The sequence below is a fragment of the Callorhinus ursinus genome, unplaced genomic scaffold (assembly GCF_003265705.2).
Source record: "Callorhinus ursinus isolate GAN/ISIS: 27379988/994484 unplaced genomic scaffold, GSC_fseal_2.0 scaffold15, whole genome shotgun sequence".
NCBI lineage: Eukaryota > Metazoa > Chordata > Mammalia > Carnivora > Otariidae > Callorhinus > Callorhinus ursinus.
In genome coordinates this window covers 35,188,945-35,198,880 of record NW_027397077.1, presented here as the reverse complement: position 1 = coordinate 35,198,880, position 9,936 = coordinate 35,188,945, and the positions used below count along the sequence as shown (strand labels likewise).

General features: G+C 38.4%; 1 pseudogene; it reads left to right on the top strand.

Moving 5' to 3' along the window:
- The window catches only part of LOC112834299 (ubiquitin-conjugating enzyme E2 L3 pseudogene), a 146,087-nt pseudogene that overhangs the window by 43,557 nt on the left and 92,594 nt on the right, over nt 1–9,936 (top strand).

The following is a 9,936-nucleotide window of genomic DNA, read 5'->3' as shown; positions in this document are numbered from 1 at the left end:
TCATAAGATACCTAGGAATAAATTTAACCAAAGAGGCAAAGGATCTGTACTAAGAAAACTATAAAATACTCATGAAAGAAATAGAAGAAGACACAAAGAGATGGAAAAACGTTCCATGCTCATGGATTGGAAGAACAAACATTGTGAAGATGTCAGTGCTACCTAGAGCAATCTACACATTCAATGCAATCCCCATCCAAATACCATCAACTTTTTTCAAAGAAATGGAACAAATAATCCTAAAATTTGTGTGGAACCAGAAGAGACCCCGAATAGCCAGAGGAATATTGAAAAAGAAAAGCAAAGCTGGCGGCATCACAATTCCAGACTTCCAGCTCTATTACAAAGCTGTCATCATCAAGACAGTTTGGTACTGGCACAAAAACAGACACATAAATCAATGGAACAGAATAGAGAGCCCAGAAATGGACCCTCAACTCTATGGTCAACTAATCTTTGACAAAGCAGGAAAGAATGTCCAATGGCAAAAAGACAGTCTCTTTAACAAATGTGCTGGGAAAATTGGACAGCCACATCCAGAAGAATGAAACTGGACCATTTCCTTACACCACACACAAAAATAGACTCCAGATGGTTGAAAGACCTAGACGTGAGACAGGAGTCCATCAAAATCCTAAGGGAGAACACAGGTAGCAACCTCTTCAACCTCAGCCACAGCAACTTCTTCCTAGAAACATCACCAAAGGCAAAGGAAGCAAGGGCAAAAATGAACTATTGGGATTTCATCAAGATAAAAAGCTTTTGCACAGCAAAAGAAACAGTCCATAAAACCAAAAGACAACCGACAGAATGGGAGAAGATATTTGCAAATGACATATCAGATAAAGGGCTAGTATCCAAAATCTATAAAGAACTTATCCAACTCAAACACCCAAAAAACAAATAATCCAATCAAGAAATGGGCAGAAGACATGAATAGACATTTTTCCAAAGAAGACATCCAAATGGCCAACAGACACATGAAGAAGTGCTCAACATCCTTCGGCATCAGGGAAATCTAAATCAAAACCTCAATGAGATACCACCTCACACCAGTCAGAATGGCTAAAATTAACAAGTCAGGAAAAGACAGATGTTGGTGGGGATGCTGAAAAAGGGGAACCCTCCTACACTGTTGGTGGGAATGCAAGCTGGTGCAACTACTCTGAAAAACAGTATGGAGGTTCCTCAAACAGTTGAAAATAGAGCTACCATATGATCCAGCAATTGCACTACTGGGTATTTACCACAAAGATACAAATGTAGGGATCCGAAGGGGTATGTGCACCCCAATGTTTATAGCAGCAATGTCCACAATAGCCAAACTGTGCAAAGAGCCAAGATGTCCATTGACAGATGAATGGATAAAGAAGATATGGTATATATACACAACGGAATATTATGCAGCCATCAAAAGGAATGAGATCTTGCCATTTGCAACGACGTGGATGGAACTGCAGGGTGTTATGCTCAGTGAAATAAGTCAATCAGAGAAAGACATGTATCATATGACCTCACTGATATGAGGAATTCTTAATATCAGGAAACAAACTGTGGGTTGCTGGAGTGGTGGGGGTTGGGAGGGATGGGGTGGCTGGGTGACAGACATTGGGTAGGTTATGTGCTATGGTGAGTGCTGTGAATTGTGCAAGACTGTTGAATCACAGATCTGTACTTCTGAAACAAATAATGCAATATATGTTAAGAAAAATAAAAAAGAAGAAGAAGATAGCAGGAGGGGAAGAATGAAGAGGAGTCAAGTCGGAGGGGGAGACGAACCATGAGAGACGATGGACTCTGAAAAACAAACTGAGGGTTCTAGAGGGGAGGGGGGTGGGGGGATGGGTTAGCCTGGTGACGGGTATTAAAGAGGGCACGTTCTGCATGGAGCACTTGGTGTTATGCACAAACAATGAATCATGGAACACTACATCAAAAACTAATGATGTAATGTATGGTGATTAACATAACAATAAAAAATTTTTTTAAAAAAGGAAACAATGAATCGTGGATCACTGCATCAAAAACTAATGGTGTATGGTGACTAACATAACATAGTAAAATAAAATTTAAAAATATATTAAAAAATTAAAAATTAAAAGGATCCATGTTCCCTGGATCCTTTGCTCCCAGTGGGTAGCTGGGAACCACTGTGGGGGAGTTGTAGGAAAAGATCGGCTCTGCTTCTCCTCTATTTTGGTGAGGACAGTTTTATTCTTCATCCTGTCTTACATATTGGCACTTTGCACAATATTTGATTTGAAAAGAGGGCACCACTGATAAAATTTGGAATTTGAAAATGACTACTTATAGATATGTCTTTCTGATGCATTACCACCCACTAGGACCTGCCCTTGAAGGGAGGTACAGGTAATTCTATGATCCAGAAATCACCCCTGCTAACATGTGAGTATATAACAGTCAAGCTTATTTCCTTTGCATCCTTTTCAAAAATATATAAATAGACCTCGAGAACATTGTGCTAAGTGAAATATAACTCAAAGAAAGACAAATACTGTGTGATCTCACTTATATGTAGAAACTAAAAACATTGAACTCAGATGCAAAGAATAGAATGGTGGTTGCCAGGAGCTGAGGGTAATGGTGAGATGTTGGTCAAAAGGTACAAATTTTCAATTATAAGACAGTAAGTTCTGGGGATCTGAGGTACAGCATGGTGACTAGAGTTACTAGTGTGTCACATACTTAAAAATTGCTATGAGAGTAGGGCTTTAATATTTTCACCTTAACAACAGCAAAACTGTAATTATATGAGGAGAAGAATGCATTAATTAACCTTATTATAGCAAACATTTTGCAACAAATTCACATATCCAATCATCAGACCTTAAACTTGCACAATGTTTTGTCAATTAGATCTCAATAAAGCCAGAGAAAATAGATCATTTTCTATAATTTTTTGTAAAACTTTTTAATAAGACTATATGTACTTTTAGCTTTGTTTTTCAGTTAATAATATATTTGGGTATATTTTCACACCATTAACTATAAATCAACATCATTCTCAATCTACAGAATTTCACTATGAGCATCTATCATAAATCCATTTGCTCTTAAAATAATTTTCTAAACCACTGAGCAGGCAGCCAAAATATTTTGCTGGGTCAGGAAGAGAAAGCCCTTCCCAAGATTTGAAATCTTGGTTTAGAGTTAGTTACCAGATCTGACTCCACCCAAAGCTAGGTCTGACAGCTGAGGAATGACCCATTAAATACAAAGCCATGTGCAGTTATAATGAACAGGTATCTCTGATCTGTAGTCAGTGTCATAGCAATTTAATATCCCCAGTTAAATGGTGAAATCTTTCATTGTTTCCTCAGGCAGAGCTTGTATGGACTATTCTTATCAAATCCTATGCTTCATAACACTGAATGAGTGGCTAGGTAGAGAGGACCCTGAAAGTACTTCCAAAGTATGATTCTCTCAGTGCTCCACTCCCTAAGAATCCTGAAATCTCTTCCTGTCTTTCAAGTCTTTAAATGTTGGTTCATCTACCTGGCACAGTTTCTTAATCCAACACACATGTGGGAAGGACAGTCTCTGATACAAAATGCTTCAGCACTACCTTTTTTGAGTCATGGTTTTTTGAAGTTCCATTCAACATGACCATGAACCAAGCATACTTCAATATCCACCAGAAAGCCCTTTTTTTCTAAGATTATGTTCCCAGGAAGATTTCTCTGGATATAAGACCCAAGCTCCTTTAGAGGGATTAGTTTAAGAAATGACGATTTGGGGGTATTTTAAGTGAAAATGTGTAATGCAAGGGCTGGAAGAGCTATGCCTGTACCACTCCCAGCCATCATCAGTCACTGCGAATTCATTTATCAAACAAACATGTCACTTTCTAACTTGAAACTTTGCAATGACACCCAGTAGCAAGCGCAAAGAAATGCAAGTACAAGAGCTGGAAGGCAAGAAGGAGCTCTTAGTTCAAGACACAGAGGAAAAGCTAGTATGGCTGGTGTAAAGAAAAGGAAAAGGTCACAGATGAGACTAGGGATTTAGGTAGGAGCCAGTCATCCAGGCTTCTAGAACATGGTAAGGACATTGGTTTTATTTCAAGTGGGCTGGGAAAACATTCGGTGGTTTTAATAAGGTGAGAAACAATTTCTGACATACATCTTTGAACCGTGACTTCAGCTTCCTCGTAAAGAATGGCTTGAAAGCATGTGCCAGGTTTTCACATGAGGACTACAAACATGAAGGACCACAGGCTCTATCCTGGCTGCCCAACTGGCTTTGCAATACTTCTCAGTCCCTTTCTTTGCCCTAGGAAGCCGTCTTTTAAATGCACACCATTGGTTTCCAAATGGAATGAGTTCCCAAGTGGGACTGCATCAGCACAAAATCATTCCCCATTTCTAAAGCACCCAAGAATGTAACAAACCTCAAGAATAAATAACCAAAGACTTCACCCACTCACGCATACAAAAAGTATTTATAAAGTACCTATTATAAGCCAGGAATCAGATGATAATACTGTACATGTGGATATGTTTTATAGATCTTGTTAAGGAAATAAAGATACTATGATGTCAATGGTGATTTTTGCTGATGTTCACGTTCAGTGGGTAATATCAAAGAGATTCTGTATACTCTCACTTTGGTCAGCAACAAGGCTTTCTCTTCATGCCATACTCAATTTGGCTAGCCTCAGAAAGGGGGTCATACTAGGATGAGTCAGATGGGAAACTGGGAAGAGACTGGGCAGAAAAGAACGCCATGTTTAATTGGACAAATGCAGCTTGACCAATGGTGATCTCCTTCTTAAGGAGAAGGGTAACTCCGTGTACCCACACTTCCATGCAGCTTCCTGACATTAATTCTGGAACATCCAAATTCTTGGAGGGCAAGGGGGGTACTTTTCACAAAGGTCCCACTTCTCATTACTGCCCCTTCCCATACATCACATCTTCTTCAGGAATAGGAAACTCTACTTAAAGAATGCACCAAAATGGTTCTGTCCCATTCTTGGGCAACACCTTCTTTGAAGTCTGATGGTCACAGCTGATATCCACCTATTTCCACAGAGGATAATTCAGTTCTGTATGTGAGGGAATGGGCTCCAAGGAGGTTCTCTGGGTAGCAGTTAGCAGAGAAACATCCTAATTAATATTGATCCTATCACACTAGAATCAAAATCAAGCACAGCAATAAAGGCATAAGGGCCTCTGCATCAGTCTTATTCATCCACATTTTTGTGTCATAGAAGATCCAATAGATAAGGGATAAGAAAGTGCTTTTCCACTGCTTTCTCTGGATGTAATTTAATCTCTGTTCTTGCCACCTTTGGCTCCTTGATCTAGGACACCAGCTTCTATAGTGCCCAGCAGTGATAAAAGTTTTCAGAATCCACCCTTCAGGTATCCACAGTTACCACTTCAAAACCAACACTGCTCTCAGCTCAAAGGGAAGATATGCAGTCTCCTGATCAAATAGAGGGGTAAGGCACACTGGAATGCCAAAAGAGCGTATATCACAGTTTGATACCTCTCTTCTCACTGACAGTAAATCATTTATTACAAATGTGTTTTACAGGCATAATGGAGAATGACAGACAAGGTTCCCAGTTCTCCTAGGAGCTTACATTCGGTGGAGGAGAGGAAAGGGTGTTAAATAAGGAAGCTAAAGACTACACACTAATTAAAAAATAAACACAGAAACCCATACATGAACATAAGAATCTCACAAACTGCTATGAAAACAATAAATCAGGGTAATGGGGTAGATACCAACATGGCGGGGCAAGGGAAGTGTGGATACTACTTCAAAAAGAAGGGTACACCTGTGTCCTAAATACTGTAACAAAGTACCAAACACTGGGTGCTCTGAAACAACAGAAGTGTATTCTCTCAAAATTCTGGAGGCCAGAGGTTAAAATCAAGGTGTTGGTAGGGTCATGCTCCTTCTACAGCCTCCAGGGGAGGTTCCTTTCTTACCTCTTCCAACTTCTGGTAGCCCCAAGCATTTCTTGGCTTGGGCATTTTGTGACAGTGTAACTCCCATATCTGCCTTCATCTTCACATAGCTACCTTCCCTATGTGTGTCTCTGACCAGATTTTCCTTGTCTCAGGAAAAGACACCAGTCATTGGATCAAGGCCAACCTTAATGAACCCATCTCAATTTGATGACATCGGCAAAGACCTTATTTCCAAATAAAGTTACATTCAAAGAAACTGGGGGTTAGGACTTTGATGTACCTTCGGAGGGCGTTGGTGGTTGGAGGGTGGGGGCAGGGTCAAAATTCCACCCATAATAAGCAGTGAGAGGCAAAAGCTCTCTAAAGGAGTAACATTTGAGGTGAATTCCACAATGATGGTCAGTCGATGGCCTGGCTATGATTTAGGTGAAGAGCCTCCTAAGCAGAGAGAATATCAAGTACTCCGGCCTCCACCTGAAGGCAGCTGCTTAGACAATTTCTCAAGAGAAAGAAAAATTATGATGTAATAAGGCTTGTGAAGGAAGAGATAAAAGTGCTAAGAAAATAATCACGAACACAGGAAGCCACTATTCAGGTCCCTAAGGCAGGATTCCTTGTGACGGTGAAGAAGCACAAACACATGAACAAGAAATACTCAGGGAATGGTACAGAGAACCACAGCATGTCTATTCTGCAGCCATCTAACTGAAGGTTTATGAAAACAATGCAGAAAAATGGAGAAATACTCACATATGAAATCAAAAAGTACGGTATATTTTATATTTTTTAATTATGCAAACATATAAGATTATTAAACTATCAGAATTGCCACCCCATGAACACATTGTGATGTTAAGGTGTTGAAATTATGGGTTTTATACTCAGCTAATTTATGGATGTTTGGATTAATATCACTCTTAACAATAAAAATTAATTTTGAAGGGAAAAATTATATTTCAAAAAAATTGTCATGTAATATGTAAATAGCACAATCATGTATTTACTATAAGATCTACCTAATTACAGTGTCTTTCCCTATTTACTTCAGGTTTATTTTCCAAGTAATCAAGTATTTCGGATACAGCTGAAGTCCCCTGTGGAGAGGTGATGTTTTAAAATCAAGAATTCAAGGCAAAGAAAAATGTGTCGTAATAATCTTAAAACAACATGGCCTTGTGAAATGAAAGCAGTTGTCATCAAGCTCTGTGAAACAGAGAGGAGAGGCTTCCTCTGTTGTCAAAATCATTTCTTGAAGAGAACAGCTACTGGTTCCCAACAGAACCAATAAAATGGCTTTAGCTCTACCATGAGAAAATTTATATACTACTCCATTTCCCACTAAAAAGGACCGCATGCCCACAAAATGACTGGGCTGTGTAAATGTTCTTAAAAGAGAGAGTAGATAAAAAGTTGGGGACAGGCTGAAAGACACGCCAACTCATAATCACATGTGTTGATCAGCAGCCTCACCAATGAAATATAATGGTTGCATGGTGGGGCGGTGGGGGGACTTTTCTCTCCATTTGTGCAAAAACATGCCATTTTAAAGTATCCCATTTTCTAATGTGTCCATCGAAAATTTCAGTGGAAAAATAAATTAGTTTCATCTGGTGATAAATATATCTAATGTGCAGAGGAGGTAAATTTTAGAATAAACAGGACTGTTAAATTCCCAATCAGTCATAAAATGAGAAAGGTTGAATCTCCTGCCTGGGTTACCAAACCTAAGCGCTTATAAAGTTAGCACTCAAGCAAAGCAACAATTGTTTTTACTTCGTTACTTTTCTAATCATGGTTCAGTTGACACTCTGCACTTTGAAGCCCATTTCATTAAAAAAACAAAAACAAAAACAAAAACAAAAAACAATGAATCAAAATAATCAGATGTTTCTAAAAAAAAAAAAAAAAGGGAGGAAGAAGAGTCCCTGCAAATTTGTTTTAGTGTCCCAGCTCAATCGCTATTTAATTGACCTTGGGCAAGTCACAGGCTCTTTCAGCCTCAGGTTATTTCATCTGGAGATTAGAGATAATCCTGCCCACTTAGCATGTTAGGAGAATCACACAGTATCTAACATTGTTTTGGAAACTATAAAGTGTTATAACAATATAAATAATCTCATCACCCTTTGAAGAGGGTGATTAAGTATCAGGCAATGGGACAACCATGCCTGGCTCTCTACCCAAACCCTTAAAACTTACTTTAAGGCATTACATAGTTGATAATGACATTGCCCTTCTCTCTTGAAGTTTTTATTTCCCAGAAAGTTAAGGTCTTGCCATCTGTTTAATATCACTGTAGGACCAACTATCAAATAGTAGGGAACCCAAATATCTTCAAAGTCTTTATTCAGCAGTACTCTAATTTTCTCAATTATTGAACCTTCCGGAAATGAGAAATTACTGAGACTCTCCATATTCAACTCTCAATAGCCTTCCCTTCAAGCTCTTTAGCCAAAAAAGCCAAAGCATGGATTTTTATTTTCAGAGGCAAATGTTGTGTAAGTTGAACCAAGAAAGATCTCTTAAAAATTGAATATTTTCATCTGACCAGATGTAGGATTTTAAATAAAAGAAACACCTTCAGATGGTTTTTTTTTTTTTTTAAGCAGCAACCTTATGTGGTTACCTAGTTGTTCCAACATGAATTCTTCTGGTTGGTGCAATTTTGGAGATTTTCTTTGTGAAATCAGAGTCATTTAAAAATCTGTGCAACATTAGGCTCTACATTTTCATCATGGCAAATCATTCTTCATATTCAACAACTCAGTCAGGAGTGACTTGTGACTAATCTAATTCACCTGCCAAGGTTGACAATTTGCCACCCTTGTCAGTATTCAAAAGAATATGCCACAGACTCTAGATATATTACCCTAAGAGAAATTGCAAAAATATATTGCTCAACATCAGCATCTTTAGAAAAAGTGATTACTTGCTGACAACATTGAAGAGAAGCTCACAATTGGATATCTGAGTTCTAAACATGTTTATTAAATATTGATCACAGCAACAATTCTAAAATCCTGTTTTTACAAATAACTTCTAGAAGAATGCTTACAATAGTACATGAAAAGGAAAACAGAATAAAAACTGTGTATTGTTCTTTCAGATAACCATTATTTATTGAACCCCTGTGTACTAGGCACTGTTATAGATGCTGAGGACCCAGCAGTGAATGAGTTTATCATAATGTATCAGTTGTGTTTAAAAGCAAGGAGAGTGATAAATAGTTCACATTCGACACAATGTTCCAGGTTCCGTGTCAAGCACTTAAGTAATTATCTTTTGTTTTCTGTGTTACTACTACAAGAAAAGTGCCATTATACCAATTTTACAGGTAAGGAAATTGAGGCATTGATTAAATAACCAAACCAATGTGACAGAGGCAGAAGGGCAGAGCTAGATCTGGAATCTGTTTCTTTTAATCCGACTGTGCATTTCACTCTGCTATACCCACACAACACACTGTCCTCCCTCAATCAGCTATTATCTGCTGCACCCACTCCCCACAAATTCAAAATAATCCAGCAGCCTTTTCCACCTGAGCAAAACTGGGACACACCTGAGAATAGCAAGATCCAAACTTGTCTCCTAAAGATTACATCAATGTTGAATCTTCTAGGCCTTTCTTCAATAAAAGACTGTAACAAATCATCCCAGTACACTCTGGCACCTACCCAATTCTGTCTTGTCTATTTAATTCCTTAGACTCCATTGCCAATTTCCCAATATAGGTGACACTTGAACAATGTGGGGGTTAGGGGTGCCATTTCCCCCCACCACACCCAGTCGAAAATTTTAGTGTAACTTTTGGCTTCCCAAAAGCTTAACTACTCATAGCCTACTGTTGACTGGAAACATTAGCAGCAACATTAAGAGGCAATGAACACATATTCTGTATGTTATATATATTATATACTGTATTCAGACAATAAAGTAAGCTAGAGAAAAGAAAATGTTGTTTTAAAAGTCCTAGAAGATATCATGCCAAAAA